Source organism: Helicoverpa armigera, chromosome 27, assembly GCF_030705265.1.
Source record: "Helicoverpa armigera isolate CAAS_96S chromosome 27, ASM3070526v1, whole genome shotgun sequence".
Taxonomy (NCBI): Eukaryota; Metazoa; Arthropoda; class Insecta; order Lepidoptera; family Noctuidae; genus Helicoverpa; species Helicoverpa armigera.
Window position 1 is genome coordinate 130,835 of NC_087146.1, and position 9,888 is coordinate 140,722.

General features: G+C 39.2%; 1 protein-coding gene across 1 annotated transcript in view; it reads right to left on the reverse strand.

Annotated features, from left to right (window-relative positions):
* LOC110376201 (neogenin) overlaps positions 1-9,888 on the reverse strand; it is a 168,066-nt gene that overhangs the window by 53,359 nt on the left and 104,819 nt on the right. The gene's annotated exons all lie outside the window — the stretch shown is intronic.

Sequence of the window (9,888 nt, forward strand, 5' to 3'; positions counted from 1 at the left end):
TGTGCACGTTGCACTGTGCACGCACCAAAGTTGAATGCACATACGAACACGATTAATACAAGAGAAGCTCATGCATATCATAAAATCGAACGTACACTAAATAAATACATTACCCATCCATCCAGCCTACTACACAAAAACTACATTAAATTCAAGTACTGATAACACACACTGTTTAGCCAACAGTTACTGCAGCATATGTGCTGAGTCAACATCAGTCCGACGCCCGACACATTACATTATGTCAATGCTGACCCCCGCTACCTGACGGACAGCTGTCCGTCGTGTGTGTCCACTCGATGCTGTTTGTTCTGATTTGTCACTGGCGTGTTTATGCGTGGCGCCATCGTAGATTGTGTACGTGGTAATAGAACTCGAATGTGGGCCTTTTTGTATGTTTGCAGATACTTTTATAGAGACTTGTCAGATATGAGCTGTGTATTGGATTTGTTAGTGCTTAACGATTATAGATAACAAGTACGATACCTAGGTTAATTTCTTCAGTTCAAACCCGTATTATATGAAAGCTTTTAGTTTAAAATCAAAATAGTTGGACTGTTGCAAATTCACAGATTTCCATTGCTTGAAGAATTTGATAGAGTCGTCAACACGCAGCAAGAAGGTTCTTACTTGAACTGTTGGTTCTTACATAATATTTTGATCTGATCTCAATACACAAAAAAATATACAATGTTAAGCAAGTCGATGTGTATATTTTGATCTGATCTCAATACACAAAAAAATATACAATGTTAAGCAAGTCGATGCGTGCTTTTAAACGAGACAACGCCATCTAGTTTGAAAATTCGAACTAAAATGAATCAATATGAATATTAAGGTATCGTTACTTTTGTCTTGGGTTTTGGCCATCAACACAATGGGAGCAACACATGCCGTATCTCCATCAGCGAGTGTGCCACACAATGTGTAACGCAGCGGAACCAGGTCAATTAGTCTCGCATCCAGCTACCAGCATTATGAGGAAATTGCATATATCCGACTTTAAGAGCTTTGCTATGTTACTGTAAGATGCCGATAGGTCTTATTCAGGATGCGAGCTTGGGAAGACATGTATGTATAATATTGGTAGGTCCCGACTGTCATTTGTACATCTTTGGCAGTCGTTACGGGATGACAAAAGACTGACAACCAGGCTTATCAAGGGGTATATGTTAATGTATTGCTCATGAAGCGGTCATATAGGCATTCGGTTAGATTGAAAGCCGACCCCAATATAATTTGGAAAAGAATAGGCTTCAGGATGCCTCGGAAAGAACGCCGTTACCCATCTGTAAATCTGATAAATAAAACCAGTTCACTTTTTTTATGGTCAGAATGAAACGCGCTTATCACAAAACAAGTAAAAACTAACATCCCAGCAAAGTAACGTCGATAATAACTCCAATCTTCGCAACAGAAGAACATAAAACTCCCGAGGGTCTTCTTAGAGCAAGCCGCTGTCATGTCAAACAAAGTATTGCAAGATAAATTCCTCTCACCCTCCTGAGGAGTTGGGGAACTATGCAAATGGGGGTCGCGACCGGCCACCAATCGATATACGCAGAGTGTTGTTTAGTAATCCCCCACGAGTTGACCGTTGTTCGGGAAAGTTGCGCGATAACAAAGTTGATAGTTTACAAAACTTAAAAACACGCTTTTAGCACGCACAAAATTTTTGGATTTAATTGGATTTGTAATGACGTTTCTTAGCTAGTCATGTATTGTCATCAACACAGTTTCATCCTAATCGAAGACCGGGAAGTGGGTCACATTAATATTCCAAGATTTTCTTACATACATAGTTACAAGTGAAGCTTCTAATGAACGAAATACTAATTGGTGCTGCCTTCGATTTCGATATATCAAGATTTTCTCACATTTCGCCCATTAAAACCTAGGCTAGTCTATTACATAGGTCTTAAACATAATTGCCTATAAGTATACGTAGTTAGAAACACAAAGACGTTATGTATAAGTATATTATTTTTGGTAACAATATTGTTTGGTTATCGTCGGCACGTCTGCGCGGGTGTTCGCTTGGCGAGCAATATTTGTAATGGCAGCTTAATGCGAGCTCTTTGTTACCGTATGATTTATAAGAGGTCGTGACACAGAGTAAACACAGCAGTAGGTCAACTGCGCGTCTGTTTTGCGAAAAAAAAGGGTGATGATGCGGACTAGAACTACGACGACTAACTCGTGTACGGACTAGCTATGCTATTAATTTAAATCTTCGTTTAAGATGCAGAGTATAAGCAGAGGACTTTGCAACCTTCACCTATTACCTTTGAAATTTTTTGACACATTATAACCCCTGTTGACATGAACTACATTGACGACATAAGAAAAATATCAACCCAATTGACATTCAGATTTTCATATTGTTTCTTCTTCTTTCTGTTCCATCGAATCATACCTAGTACTCTTTTCTCCCATAATTCTTTGATTACAAAATTTTCTCGGGGTATAGTATTTCTGCAGTACTTACTCTACGACCCTCACTAAAGCGCTCATTGATGACGCGTCGGTTACAAACGGTGGCGTATGACGTCACAAACCGCGAGTGTTATCACGTCATAACACTAGAGGCTTTACGGCCAGATTCAAAGGTGAAAGAAGTTTCTTTAGGATTTTCACCATAATGTTTTTTTACAAGAGGGTGGTAACGATGCAGTTTCAGCGCTAAAATCATTAATTAACTCCCCCCTTGTAGCTGGAAGCTCAATTCTGTTTGCGTATCTGAAAAAACCACTCCGAACACCCTAATGTTATTTGTCTTCCCCTTAACAAGTCTTTATCAAATAGCATTAAAAACTCTTGCTATCTGTTTGTATAAACAACAGGTAAAATACGGCATACTTACATGAAAACATCAGACAAATGAACTAATTTAATTTAGTAAAATCGCAGCTTTCAGGTACTGACAGTCATCATCGTCAATTTAAGTAAACATTGACATACAACCCCTACCCGCCGACACCTCACGTCAACCAGACAGAATCGCATCGTAAAAACTCGTACAAACCGATGTAAGGAGTAACAAAGTTACTAGAGGAGGTGCCTTAGCGGCAAATCGTCTAAGAAAGTAGCGCACCAAAATGCGGGAATACGGGGGATGAGGAACGTTGCTGTTTTCGCGTGTATACGTCTTCCTTGGACCCGATAATTTTTTGCAGTACCAAAAATCATCTTAAAGAACCCGAAAGGCTCGTTAGTTCACTCGTAATTGATCGTTTACCGTACTAATTTTATCTAGACGATGGCGCCGGACCTGCCTGCATTATGGCATCTCCGCTCATCTTTCCTTATTCCGTGGTACAAACCGGTATAATAGTGCACAGTCAAAACTTGCCAGACATAGGGGAGAGACGGGCGAATTAGTCGTACTTGTGAGCGATACGGGAGCAGTTGGGACAAGTTTTTGTTATGTGGGTGAAGTTGGACAAAGTGGTGTTATCAGTAGAGGTGAGTGTCTTATTGGTTTGGGATGTCAAGGTGATGAGATAGGATGATTGTTCCGCCTGTGTTGTAGCTTCCGCCAGACCTTTCACCCGCGTCCTAAGGGAACTATTTTCTGCACATAGATAAAAGCCGTTTATATGTTATGTTGAAATCAAAACTATGTTACTGTCAAGTTTCATCAAAATCTATGCAGTAGTTTTTTTGTGAAAGAGTAACAAACATCCATACACAAACCAAACATACTTCCTTACAAACTTTCACGTACGTAATTCTAAATTGAACATTAGAAGAAATCACTCCACGGTCTACTAAGCACTAATTACCTGTATTATTCGAGTGGCTTTCAATTAATATATGGCCTAAACTTCACCTGTATCGAGCGACTTTGTGTATGGAACTACAAACTACCGAGCTAATCTAAGTTATACAGTTGCGCTCACATGCCCTTTGCGCAACTCGTTATCAGTTGCAATCGAGTTGCAGTGGCCGCCTCTTGTTCAACTGCCGACAACTTTGTGCTGATCACTTTGTTATCAACGAGGTGCTTAATACGAGCTATTAAGTGAGCTATAGGTCATAATGTTTTATCTCACTAAAACGGGACCGCTATACTTGTATTTGTAAATGTACATGCACATTGTCTTTGCAAGCGAAAGATCAGAATCAATCATTAGTGATTGAGTCGCCGAGTCACAGGAAAACACTGAGCATTTACACACACAAAGGTATGGCTTTCGCGCTTTCGAGAGATACAACTTATACATATACTTACTCGGCATCATGTGACTAGGATAGAATCTGATCGTAACACATTTTGCGTTGCATAATACAAGCGTAAGCAGTTGGCAGATGTCAGATGCTGCAACTCATTTAATCTCATCTTCACAATGATTAAGCATATAGTCTGCTTATTAGAAGCAGTTATATTTCCTTATTATCATCATACCATGTGTTACAATGAAAGTTTCTCGTCCAAGCGATTCCCATCGGAATCCCGTCCGAATATAATGAGATCTCCATACATTTCATGTAAGTCCATTAGAAAGTCTGGAACACTCGTTAGCAATTGTAAGCAATATAGAAAATACCTACATTATTACGAAACCTTTTTTAACCCTCCAAAAGGACTTGAATACTTTAGGGTTTTTCTAAAGAAAGAATAACAACAATAGACTCAGTACATACAATATAGGCTCAGACTTGTAGAATATGTACAGTCAGCTGAACATTAACGACACGGCGACGACGCGTCAGCAGTTACTTTACTCGTTACAACTCCGTGTCGCTGACATCTTGTTATAACTTAGAATATAAACTTCACACAACATTCAGATGAAACATATTCAAATGTAAAAGAGTCACAATAGTCTTATTTTTAAAGAACAAACTTATAGGAGATCTGAAAGTTTCCAATAAGCCCACAGTTCATCTCAAAGTCTATTCACAATCGACCTAAAAAAAGGCCCAATCTGACATAAAAGAGCGCAATATCTGTGTCACAGCCGCAGCCTACACAAAGGCAGAATGGATGCGCCTTGATCACGAATCACGATGGAGGGAAAAACTACCTGTCAAACAAAGCGGGCGGCCATGATTGAAAAATGGCGGGATGTAGGACAGCCGGACTCGGGTAATATGCCCTTTATTTACGTTGAGTGCTGCAGATTGCAATACAGGTGCTGAATGAAACTGAAAGTTTTAGGTTACAAGCGAAATGGATAGTTGAAAGGTTTTCTTAATTGATGTCTATGAAAAACGAAGATTTATTTTACTATCTCTTATGTCACCGACCACTTTTCTTCACCAGTAGAACGTATGTTATAGGAACCTTAATACAAGTCCTTCTATCGCTAGTACATAAGGATAGGAAGGTAGGTACATAAATATCACATAGAGGTAAAATAAATGTTACCTTTCGATCTCGTAACGACTATCTTCCCAGACATTACCTACGAACCCAAAAGCATCAATGTAACCGTACATTACCACGCGCTCGAAATAATTAAAGTTAAACCGTTCCCGAATGCAACAGTTTCAATTAAAGTTACTCCGTCACTTGTGGGCGGAACGCTCGGCGAGGTACCAGGAGCGCATACGATGTACGGAGATATGCAGAACTAAGGCAATGGGTTACAGGTTGGTGTTTGTACTGCGATTTTGTGAGCGTCATCCTAAATGGTGGATATAACTTTGGCCTGAAAAATCTTACAATATTTTTATCAAGGAAATGAACAAAAATTCTCAATATTTTTGTCATGTTTAAGGTATTTGTGTGGGTAGGATAAATATACAAAATGTGGTTGGAGCTTTCTTTAGAGAGAAGCTGATCGCAATTGTATGAAAATTAGCACAAAGTTTCTCAAAGTATTGATCTGGTGAAGGGTATAGGAGTACTTCAAGTTCCTGAAGACAGATAGTTTGTAGTTTAAAGTGGATGTTGTGTAAACTCAGAACAATACTACTAAGTCTTAGGAGTTGCTCGTGCAGTCAGATTACATTAAATTATTCTGTTTCGAAACTCACATCATCATTTGACTGGAGTTTGTACCAGGAGAACATAGCAAGCAAGGATGTATTGAATTAAACAAACATCTGTCGTCACCAATACAACTAAGGATTACTCTTTACGTTCATGTCGTCCTAGTACTTCACATTCCCAGGGTACATTAGTTTCCTGTAGTCTGTTCCTCTAAGTATCGCACGTCTCTCGGAGCCGTCCCACGAGACGCCACGTCGGCAGGTGTTCAGGATTCTAGCGTGATTATTTATAGGGCTGATACTGAACTGTTTATTTTTTATGTTACAGATTTAGAAGTACATATGTATATTTTTCTATAACCAAACAGACGCATGATGAATTACTAGAAACTTAAATAATTGCTAGTTTAGTATCAGAAAATAACTAAAGATGCTATAAATAAGAAGCAAATAAACTAGGAATAAATAATAGGTTTGTTAGAGAGCACTCTGTATTCATGTCGGTCTAAATGGGTCGAATTAAGAACGTCTGTGTATCGTCTGGGGATTAAACGTGATTAAGCTGTTACTAATATAAATCTGAACACAAACGTATAACAAACTCAGCGTTGATATATAACTATTTAAGAAGGCAGATTAAGTTACATTCTCCTTGGTCTAATTTATTTCTTCCGCATTAATAATGTGAAACTAAAGAATTAGATATTGTAAAACATTATAATAAACTTTAGAATCATGAGTAACTTAATCTAATTCCTCTTCGACATTTTCAATATTCGATCCAAATCTGACGAAATCTTTTTCCTGAACTTTCAGCTTTCCAAGAAGGAAAAGGGAAATTGAATCTCGATTTCTGTGAAAACTATTGTGAATGCAAAACAGTGGCAGCCCTGTAGCCGTTAACAAAATCACAATCGGGTGAGGTCGGCTACCTGATTCTACGTGATTGAGACACCTTCGACCCGACAACATGACAGTCAATACAGAAGGTTGGTTACAGGGAGTGATAAATGAAGCATGCATTTAAGGGACCAGACAAATACTGATACAGGTAATCCGGGTACAGGTACAAATATCTTATTTGCTGAAGATGAAGCAAATCTACCTGCCTTAACTTTAGCTTAAGAGTACGAAAAGGTATATAGACTAGTCTTATTTTTAGCAAATCCTACAGTACCTACATCACCAGATGTTAACACTCACTCGTCTTCCACACTTTACGCCGCGAACCTTCTACCCAACTCTGTGCAATGTCGTGACGGACGGCCACCGATACCCGCACATATTTCACTGGGTATCCGAACCGTTGCCGTGACGGATACGGGCCGCGAACCCATAGAGATTGCGGCGGATATTTCACACTGGCCCTGCAGATTAAGGGCCAATGCTGACGTTCAATTTAGTTTTCGGTTTGTTGGAAGCTGGTGAAAAATTGTATCACGTGTGAGAGGTGTGAGAAGTATTGGTGAGTTTCGCTGAACTTGGAATGTTTGGAAACGGAGTGTAAAGACGATATACTGGAAGGCTTATGCAGCAGGACATAGACGGCCACACATACTATGTACTGTAAAAAGTAAATTCCAAATAGAGATGATCCTAAAGAAAATGATCCTAATTATTGCAAATAGTGCAGGAACTGGGACTGATTCCTAACGTCCTGTGAATTTTCCCCTTTAACTCTTTCGCAAAGACTTAGTTGTTAATATGGGGGCCAATTATAGGCACAACAGAGCGGTTACCATCAGCTACACACACACACACGTACACTATAGTAAGTAGAGTACTATAACATAGGATCATTTGACCATTTCCTGGTGGAAGCTCGCCGGCGCCGGATATTGGCGCGGCCTGTGACGTCACATCGCTATTTCCTTTACAGAACAATTTGCGGCGGAGGCAGACCTATGTGGACGACTTGTCATGTGAGGATATGTATCTTGTAGATAGAATGATACAACGGGATACTAGGTTACGTAATATGTTGAATCTTTCTTCTTTTTCAGGGGTTTTAAATAGATAAAAGTCCATGATGTGGTCACTGGTGTTGAGAATGAATGGTGATGAAAAATACATTTTCGAAAGTTACCGACATAAAGCTTGCTTCAAGTTATCGAAATGTGGATATTCGGATTTCATCAATATTTTTCTCCGATTTTGGACTTAAAGGTTTAAGTTCAATAGCAAGTAACTCAGTTGGAATGTCCACTTCAACATTCCAGTTAGACAAGATCCCCAAAACTACCTCGTGCCCTACTGGCTGACAATAACATCGAGCTGTCAAACACATCTGTGTAACAATCAATCAAGGCGTCTCTTGTCGGAGCGCGTCCGTCACACGTGGTGACAGCTTCACGAGTCGAACGCGAATGATGACTGAATGGCCTTTTCAAGTGTTGCTGTCTGATTGATCGGCTAGCGTTGGGGAAGTGGTTGGCCAATTGGGTGTGAAAAGAAAGTAACTTATTAGCCTTTTGGGGATACTGGACGAGGGTGATAAACATTGACGGATAACGTAGAATATTTTTTTTATTGTCAATTTTCTGCCAACATCATTTGCCCTGATCTCAATTTTGTTTAAGATCGGCGCAGCATGTCTTACTTGTAAACTTTTCTATATGACGTCATCACTAAAGTAAAGACATACTTTGGAAGTATGTACTCCGTGTGGATAAATACACCTAAGTATATACCACCTTATGTAAATCCGTAATTCAGCATTAAGCCTAAAAATTCACCCCTTTGCCATTAAGCGCGATCACTCGTCTTCGTTATCATAATAAGTGTGACATTTTACTTAATTCTCAAGAAGGGAAACATGCAAGATGAATAACTAAAACATCTCAAGGCGACGTCCTTAGATTATATTAGTAAAGCTAAGGATGCTACATTAAAAAATGTTGGCAGAAGCCTCACAGAATAATGTTCGCGAGATTAGAATATAAGGATTACTAGAAATGATGATGATGTCAGATGAAATTAATGGTCTTATCAATATTGTAATTTGTAACTAAACTGTAATTTTGAAAGAGTTTTAAAACATAAACATTTGGTATCCTTGTATTTTATAAACTAGTTCCCGACAGCAGTTTCACTTGAACTAATCCACGCCATCCATCCATCCATTAATTTGTCAAATCGACCCAGCAGTTCTGAGGTACGCGTTCAAGCAACTAAACAAACACACAAACGCTTCTGTTTTATGATCATTGGCAGTTAAGTAGACTATATTCAAATGGAAGCCACAATTTTGGCATAAAATAGACCTTTTGCAATAAAACATTTATAGTGCATATATCCCACAGCTCGTGCTGAAAGACTTGCATAATAAAACTAAATAGGCGGCGTCTAGACGCGCGACAATTTGCGACTAATTGCGGCCGCGTCGCCCGTGTGCGCCCAGCCTTACTCGCGCCGGAAAATAAAATGTTGCGAATAAATTAAGGAGGATAAATGTCTTTTTAAAAAGAAAACTGCTGTGCTCTATGGATGCTGCGCTTAAAGAGGGTTATTATGTCTCCGTTTGTACGCTTTGCGCGAGTTCTCGCGGTGAAAGAGTACAATTTTGATATCGTTTTATACAGTTGAAACTACAGGTTAACTTCAGAGTTTAACTGTCATTATGGGCTTTATTTCGTTCTTTATTTTCTAAACCAAACAATTGCTGACTTAGGTCCATTTCCCAAGCCTTTTTCTCAACTATGTTGGGCTCGGCTTCCAGTCTAACCGGATTCAGCTGAGTACCAGCGGTTTACAAGAAGCGACTGCCTACCCAGTTACCCGGGCAACCCGATACCAAAAAGGTGATACATAGATAGAAATCAAAATCTTTCTAAAAAAAATCGAGACCAAAATTATCAGTTTTTCTAACTCTCATACAACATGACTTCTTACAAGTCTTGTAATATTATTCTAACATTAGCATAAGATATAGTACGAGCTTCGCAAAAA